Here is an 8,079-nt window from a genome sequence, read left to right as displayed (position 1 = left end):
GTAAATTCTGTTTTGTTATTCTTAAGAGATCGACATATTTATTGATTGTTATGTAAATGTTAGATTCCTTAAATTATTGTTTGTACTTAAAATAAAGTGTCTAACACTAACAGTATCAAAATATTTTTGGAATTACTTTTTTATATATTAAAAAGTGAAAGGGTTAAATCAGCACCAATCAGATTTTGTATTTTAGTTCTGAACAAGGGGTGTAGGTCGAACCTCAACAGTATTTCATTTTATGAGCAGAGACATAGGATGAAAATGAACTTTACACAGGGAGACCACTGCAGGTTACAGGGTTTTATGGATTATACCACAGTGGCTTTATGTCACTTTGTCACTAAATCTCTATTACCAATTGTATTGCACCATTTTATTACATTAATAAAAAATAAAGACTTTTCACATCAAATTACATTATAAAACCCCCACTAATAACAGTACTTTTCTGCAATTATAAGTCTCATTCATTTTATCAGACAGAGTTTGACCATGCTATTAGGTAAATCAAGTTTTTTAATTTAATATTTAATTTTTTATAAGAATCTGCAAGATTTAATGTAAATGCAAAGCTAAAATGGAATTCAATTTTAATTTCAATTTTATTTATGCAAAGCCAAATCTCAACAGCAGTTGCCTGCAAAACAACTGCATTTTAATTTACCATTGTCTGTATTTTCATGCAGAAAAAGATTTTTATGTGATGGTAAATTTCCTTTATTTTATTTTACTATTTTTGGTATCCAAGTGGCAGTTATTGGTTGTTGTTTTTTGTTGTTGTTGTTTTTACAAACTTTTTATAGTGTATTTTTTGGTCTCTAAGGGCTGATTTGCTAGTAACCAACACAGAATAGAAAGTTATGAAAATGCAGTGATGAGGTTTGGTTCCTTTTTTTCCTTTTCCTTTTTTTTTTCTTTTTCTCGTGCAGAGTCAGTTTCCTTCGGATAAACTAGACCCAGACCCAGATGTTGTGCTGCACATTTCAAACAGTCCTATCCATGTCTATCCTTCTTAAAAGACTGAAAGTTGCTGAATATGTCAACAGTGTTTTACCAAATCTTATTACCAAAACAATAATATAACTCAATAAAGAATGCATGGTAATGGGAAGTGATGCATTTGTAATTTTTTAAATGTAACTCTTTTAGTTTCATCTGAAAAGGCCCTTCATTGTAGAGGTTAGGTATTCAGTACCTGGCACAGTGAGAAGCAGGACAATAAATCCACTCAATGCTGCTGCAGTTACACTCATGGCTGCTCCTCTCATCTCTCCGTGTGATTTCAAAGAAAATTACATCAGTAAAGAATTGAGTTAGTGCATTTCACTGTGCAATAAAATAAGAATAGAAACAAAGTCTTCTTACCATAGAGAAAGATGTTGTCTTCTAATGATAATGTTCTCATATGATCAGTTCAGTAAGCAGAAGGCAGAACTCTAGCTATTAGACCAAGCACACTTCCTTCCTCTTCGAGTTATTATTAGGCATGAAGTCAGTACATCTGGGACTGCTGTGGTTTTCCAATCCATATACAGCACTCTTAATATTTCCTATAAAGTCTTGAGGGAATAATTTGTGGTGTTCTAATGCCAAACCACAGCTCACCAAGGCCACTTTTAGAGAGAAAGAGAAATTCTCAGTTTTACAACTTTTATTTATCACAAGGAAAGGCATTTTCAAAGTACCTTATATTGCATAGACTAACAGTGGGGCCCATGTAGGATTCATACCGATTTTGTCTTTATGGGCCCACAAAAGGTAATCCTGTGGGCAACATATATGGGCTCCACCACAGAGAACCCATTATACTAAAGGGATCCCCAAAAAACAAACCTGCTCCACTCCCTTTGTGGGAGTTGGGGAATGGTATAAATGTGGACTGTATACTATACTACTACTGTAGACTGTTCACATATTTATAATACAGAAATGCCATAGACATCTTATTATTATATTTCAAGAGAAGATGTGAAAGTTTTCAGGCCAGATTCCATTTTCTACGACAGACTGAGCTTTTTGAGGATTTTAGGATTTTATTGTGTTTTTTTATATTGTTTTTTATATTTTTTATTTCAGTGAGTTGATCCATAGTAGTTTACAGATTTGGTAATAAGTAAATAATTCTTTAGTCTGGAAGAACACACGTATTCCTTGGGTGTTTCAGGAAAGCCATAATTGAAATCCACTAAATTAAATGAGTGATGACACCTGAAAATGGGTGTAGTTAAAAATAACTACTCGACTAACAAAGCAGCATTACCTGACGAAGACCCCACTCAACCCATAGCTGGGTAGCTATGGGATTATTCACCTGATACTGATGTAAGCTTTATGAAAAAAGGAAAATCTGAAGCATAATTTCAAACATGGTTCCTGAGAGGAGTCTAACAAATTATGATCCTTTCTGCCATTCCACTTCAAGAAGCTGAATTTTGCTGCTCTCTAGTGTTTCAGCATGAGAGCCAGTTATATTCTTTTGACAGCTCAAAAATTGCCTTCATGATCAAACTGCTGCAGCGAAGCATTTTAAGGTGAGGTGAAGCAGTATTAAATTCTAACCTGACTCTGTTTTTCTAAGAATTCATTAATGAACTCAGACTGTTTGACAAAGGCTCAAATCTGTACACAGCAGCTCAAAGGTAAACGGAGAGAGGCAGGCTTTTCCATAGACTTTTGGATACAGCTGATGCATGTTGGCTAAAGCAACACAAACACATTATTTTTCAGTCTGAAAGAAGTAATATAACTAATACTGGGAAACTCAAGAAGTTTCTTTTCTATGGATTTCAGAGTTTAATTTCCAACTGTCTGTCAGTTTTTTAAACCCAGATTTCACCTTTAACAGAGACATCAATCAATAATCAGTCAATCAATATTTAATTTGTATAGCACATTTAAAAAGGACAAAGTGCTTCACACAAGGTAGCAAAGCAGATTACAACAAAGGCAACAAAAACAGTTAAAAACAATTAAAAACAGTTATAGTTACAGTTACATAGCACAACTGCAGACCAGGTGGAAGTCTAATTTGCTTCAAAAGGTGAGTTTTTAAGTGTGATTTAAACGATTGAATGGAATCTGACATGCGAACATCGAGTTTGGGTGCTGCAATTGCAAAAGCTTGGTCCCCTCTGGTCTTTCGTCAGGGCCTTTGTTGCACTAAGAGCAGTTGGTTAGAGGATCTGAGTGCTCTCTTGGGGTTATACACGTCAAGAAGGTCTGTTAGGTAACTGGGCACCAGGTTATTTAAAAATTTAAAAGTATACAGAAGGATTTTAAAAACGATACGGTATTTAACAGGGAGCCAGTGTAGATTGGCTACAACTGGGGTGATGTGATCATGCCTTCTGGTGCCAGTTAAGAGGTGTGTTGTGGCATTTTTGAACTAATTGCAAACGCTGGAGGAGACAGAATTGGAGGCCCATGTACAGAGAATTGCAATATATCTTAGAATCTTACAAACCAAATCATGAAATAAGGAGGAGGGGTGAGGCAGGGACAGAGGCTTTATTCTTTGCTGCCAAAAACAAAACAAAAATAATGTTAGGAAATACATTTAGAGGGACCTATAAGTATATATTTGATTAAGTGGCTCCTTATTGCTAATAATTGTGAAGTTAGTGATGTATTAATACATCACAGAAAGTATTTTACATACGGGTAAAAGAAAAAAAAATTACAATTATTTTTGGTGTTGAATAATTACAGTAAAAACCAAAATATTCCAGAGCACAGGGAAACAAAAGAAACAAGAAAATATTATCAATTATGTCATTAGCACATCTGGATCAAGAGTCATCACAATTAATAAGTTACTGTAACATGTATATGTTTCATTAATATCTGACCAATAACTCAGGAAGAGTAGCGATTCTTGTGACAATGGAAAAGTGCCCATAAAATGATAGAAATGACCTTAAACACAATGCTGCTCAATTTCATACAGGTTAGTTATGACATCTGTGTGAAGAAGTTGGAGAGAGAACTCAAAAAGGTCAGTCAAATTTAAAATTGTCTTTGATGTAACTGTATTCAGGAGTGCTGGATGCATACTTAGGACTTCATAAAGATTTAAAAACATTACCGTGGATAAAAAGTCTGCTAGAGAGATGGTTTTCCATGTCTGGGAAGTCTGTTGACTGTGCTGTACAGAGCAGCTGGATCCTCTGCATCTTCTGGAGTTGTGGTCTGGATTCTGCTGAACAGATATCACAAAAAGCTCAAAACAGACTGAATTAAGTTGTTTTATTTCTGTAAACACACGAGAAGCCACTGACCTAGGGGAAGTACTAGCACTCCTGAAAGTGACAGCGGAGTAGACGACCCTCTCGTCTTCTTCCTTGTGTTTTTTGGCCTGGGCTGGTCTGATGTTGGCGTAGACCGCATCGGCCTTGTGTTTGACAAAGCGGAGAGCAGTATAGGCGACCTCGCCATCTGCAGATTGCAGCTGTAGACATAAGAAATGTACAATTCATAAAAGATTCAAATCAGTGCTTTAACTTTGACTACAAAGAAGAGTAGAGAGAACTTTTTTTTTTTGTCTTTAGTTTACATTGTCAACTTTGTAGTAGTTGTACACTGTATTTTCACGTACTCGTGTTTTTTTTGTTTTTTTTTGAAAGTTATGTAATTGATTGGTTTGTATGTTGACACTACATGCATAATGTAATGTTTTCTATCGCCCATTTGCTGGGAGTAAGGGCGCCCTCCGTTTGCAAGGTGAGCTTGCTGCTTGCGGCACAGGGAAAGGAGGGCGGGGCGGCGGGGGATTCTCTGAGTGTCTGGAGCAGCATCTAATAACTCGCAAAATAAAACAGAATAAATAGAAACCAACAAACACAAAAACACCAGACATCATGATACAGACTTATAATCTGCACCGATGTTCTTTTTCGAAATTCTGTATGTGAAAAGTGAGCGCGAGAGCCCTCGGTGCACCTCCAAGAGATGCTCTTGGAGGTAAAAGAAAGCTTATGCTGATGAATAACAGATTTTAGGGTGGCTCTCAGAGTAGTATACAGCTACTGCACGGTTGCTTATTGTTTTAAAGTCGAGTTGGAACCTACAGAGTGCTGCAGTCACTTTAATGCTAGAATGTGTTTTTGTTTCTTTTGTACCAACGTAGTTCACCTCCTCTCTCCTCTCACCTGTTCAATAGTGTCCGGTCTCTCTCCAGGCTCAGGCTGTTGTTGCTTGGGGGATCTCTTTTTTCTGGTCAGGATAATTCATTTTTAATGGTTAGTTCAAAGTGCTAAGTGCACTGATATTACAAACTCAACTACACAATAAATGACACTTAGCATCTGCTCACATGATCCATAGGATGACAGAGACGAGTAGGAGAGCCAGGAGAATAGCAGAGACTCCTGATATAACTGTTGGTTTCCACGCTCCTAACAAAGAAAAGTGGTCAAATCATTTAGAGTTAAGGGTGTGACCCCAATTTTAGACATCACCACTGTAAGTCAATGGATTTATAAAACTTAATCTCACTTAATTACTTAAACTTAAGCAAACCAAAAATCCCCAGTCTGATTAAAAATAGAAAGCTGCATGAGACAACTACATGTGTCGCTTATGACTCACATACACAAACAGAGAACAGTATAGTTTCCCCCAAACAGAAATAATTTAACAAGAGCAGTGCCCTTTAAATGGAAGGCACACCCAGGTCCAGATGGTGAGTTATAACTTTCAGTGTTTAATCAACATTTCTGGTTTCACTTACTTGATACAGTCAGCTGTAAGGTGGAGTAATGATGTCCTCTGTTGTTCTGGGCCACACAGGAATAACTCCCACTGTGTTCAGGTGTGATGTCAGTGATGGTGAAGTTCTGTCCTGATGCTTTTGGTGAGTCTTCATCCTCCTTGTACCAGGTGTAATTAGCTGCTGGGTTAGCATCACTGCTACAGGTCAGAGTGACTGAAGTGCCCTCCACTATCTCAGCAGAGGGACTCACTGACACAGAGGGAAGCTTTGGAGCATCTGGAGGAGAAAACATTTGTAACTGTGTATTTGAACTTTTATATAGCACAGTTTAACAGCATAGTCTGAGCTACTAAATGATACATCCTTTACATCATCCAGTGCAGCTGCTCATTGATCTGTAGCAGCTGACTGTTAATGTTAACAAACGCTGAGTAATCAGCTTAAAGAAACAACCAGTTTTACTCACATTTCACATCAACGGAAAGTTTTTTAGGTGTTGATGCTCCCAGCCTGTTCTCAGCTGTACAGTAATACTCTCCAGAGTCAGCAGGCTGGATGGAGCTGAAGGAGAGCTGTGAATCTGTACTGAGAGGTGTTCGATTGTTCGCCTTGTACCAGGTGTAACCAGCTGCTGGGTTAGCATCACTGCTACAGGTCAGAGTCACTGAAGTGTTCTCCTTGATTTCACCAGACGGACTCAGTGACACAGAGGGAGGCTTTGGAGCATCTGGAGGAGAAACAAAGGGAAATAAATACATGGTATTATTTCCTTCAAAGGCTGAAAACTTGACCAAATCAAAAACCTCAATGTTTGAATTTTTGACCACATCAAACAAGTCTGTAAGTGTCGAGTTCTGGAGTTCAACATCCTCAGACACAATATAAGCTGATCAAATGACAGTTTATTATTGTTAACTCCACAACTGTCTGTTCTTTCAGTAAAATGAGCATGTTTGCTGTTATTAACATTCACACCAGCAGAATATGAAGGTGTGACACTCTGTCCAGTCTCAAAAGGTTCATTTCATTGAGAATTTTTCTGGAACTTTGTGTTTTTCTGCCAATGCTTGGATGTTGTTATTATAAGTCATTGTCACTATCATCTATTTTCTCACACTCGTCAATACACCCTGAACAGCTTTTAAACCTCTCGCAGGGCTAGATCATCTATCCATACATTTTTAACCACTTTTCAAGCTTGGCATAAAACGTTCTTACAGTATCATCAGTTTAAAATGTAAACTTTCTCAGTAATGAAGAGAAGTTGAGCAATATGCATGTTTTTAAAACCTCATGCAGCCTTGAATTTCCTTTAAGAGTTATTATTATTAAATCACCAGCAGAATCACTGCCGTGCTCTCCTCTGTCTGACCTGTGATAAATGTCACTGCAGACTGTAATCATGAAATAGACAGAGGAGAAGAAAGATGATATTATACATATTTTCACTTACTATAGCCTATACATAGTTTCACTCACATTTCACATCAATAGTGATGGATTTGAGTTTTGACCCCAGCTTGTTCACAGCTCTACAGTAATACTGTCCAGAGTCAGAGGACTGGATGGAGCTGAAGATGAGCTGTGGGTTTTTGCTGAGTTGTTGGCTGTTCTTCTTGTACCAGACAAACGTAGCTGCTGGGTTAGCATCACTGCTACAGGTCAGAGTCACTGCAGTGCCCTCTGTGATTTCACCAGACGGACTCACTGACACAGAGGGAGGCTTTGGAGCATCTGCAGGAAACACAAGGAGACAAAAGCATGTTATTAGTTCCTTCAAAGGTTGAATTATTGATCAAATCAAACAACTCAATGAATCTAATGCTACAGGAGCTTCTCGGTGAGGAGATCTGGATGGTGCTAGCAGAGATGTGTTCTCAGCCACATCATGACTTTATCAGCCAATCGATTTAATGTTTACACTATATTTACATAACCCTATTACCTAAAGTGTCAGTGGGGACACTGATTTGATAATCTCATAATCTTATGTTATGTTTCAAAATAGAGCATAGAGAAAAGATCAAATGTCTGAGGAAAAAGTATCATTTTAAGAAAAGAATAATGGTAAAAAAAATTAGCTTGGTTGGGTACAAAAAATCTTATCCGTAAATTGTGGAACAACTTCAGAAAAATGTTCCTCAATTTAAATTGTGAAGACTTTCAATACATGATCATCTGCAGTACATGATATCATCAAAAGATTCTGGAAATCTTGAGATGGGGCCCAAAATCTATATTGGATAGCATCGGAAACAAGCAAGTGATCGAGTAAAACGGTAAACTTGTTCACCTACATTTGACATCAATGGAGGTATATTCAGATTTCTTCCTCCCCACTTTGTTCTGAGCTGTACAGTAATACT

The 8,079-nt window shown here is 37.4% G+C and overlaps 2 long non-coding RNA genes across 3 annotated transcripts in view; both read right to left on the bottom strand.

The window, feature by feature from the left end:
- The window catches only part of LOC106455994 (uncharacterized), an 11,048-nt gene extending 2,973 nt beyond the window's left edge, over positions 1–8,075 (bottom strand). The window contains exons 1-3 of one of the 2 annotated variants that reach the window (XR_001290190.1): positions 8,011–8,075; positions 7,193–7,447; positions 6,379–6,440 (exon numbers count right to left, since the gene is read on the bottom strand). This is a non-coding gene — a long non-coding RNA (uncharacterized LOC106455994). Of the gene's footprint in view, positions 1–6,378; positions 6,441–7,192; positions 7,448–8,010 lie in introns of those variants that run through there. The other variant, XR_001290188.1, reaches the window with a different exon arrangement.
- LOC102201598 (uncharacterized) lies at positions 4,394–5,370 on the bottom strand. Its single transcript, XR_312455.1, has 3 exons — positions 5,315–5,370; positions 5,151–5,214; positions 4,394–4,450 (listed from the first exon to the last, which is right to left on the bottom strand). It is a non-coding gene; the product is annotated as an uncharacterized LOC102201598 (long non-coding RNA).
- Positions 8,076–8,079: the final 4 nt, after the last annotated feature.

The sequence above is a fragment of the Pundamilia nyererei genome, unplaced genomic scaffold (genome assembly GCF_000239375.1).
Source record: "Pundamilia nyererei isolate P.nyererei 1_Seehausen unplaced genomic scaffold, PunNye1.0 scaffold00748, whole genome shotgun sequence".
Taxonomy (NCBI): domain Eukaryota; kingdom Metazoa; phylum Chordata; class Actinopteri; order Cichliformes; family Cichlidae; genus Pundamilia; species Pundamilia nyererei.
The sequence above is the reverse complement of the archived record's forward strand: the minus strand, read 5'-3'. Positions and strand labels throughout refer to the sequence as shown.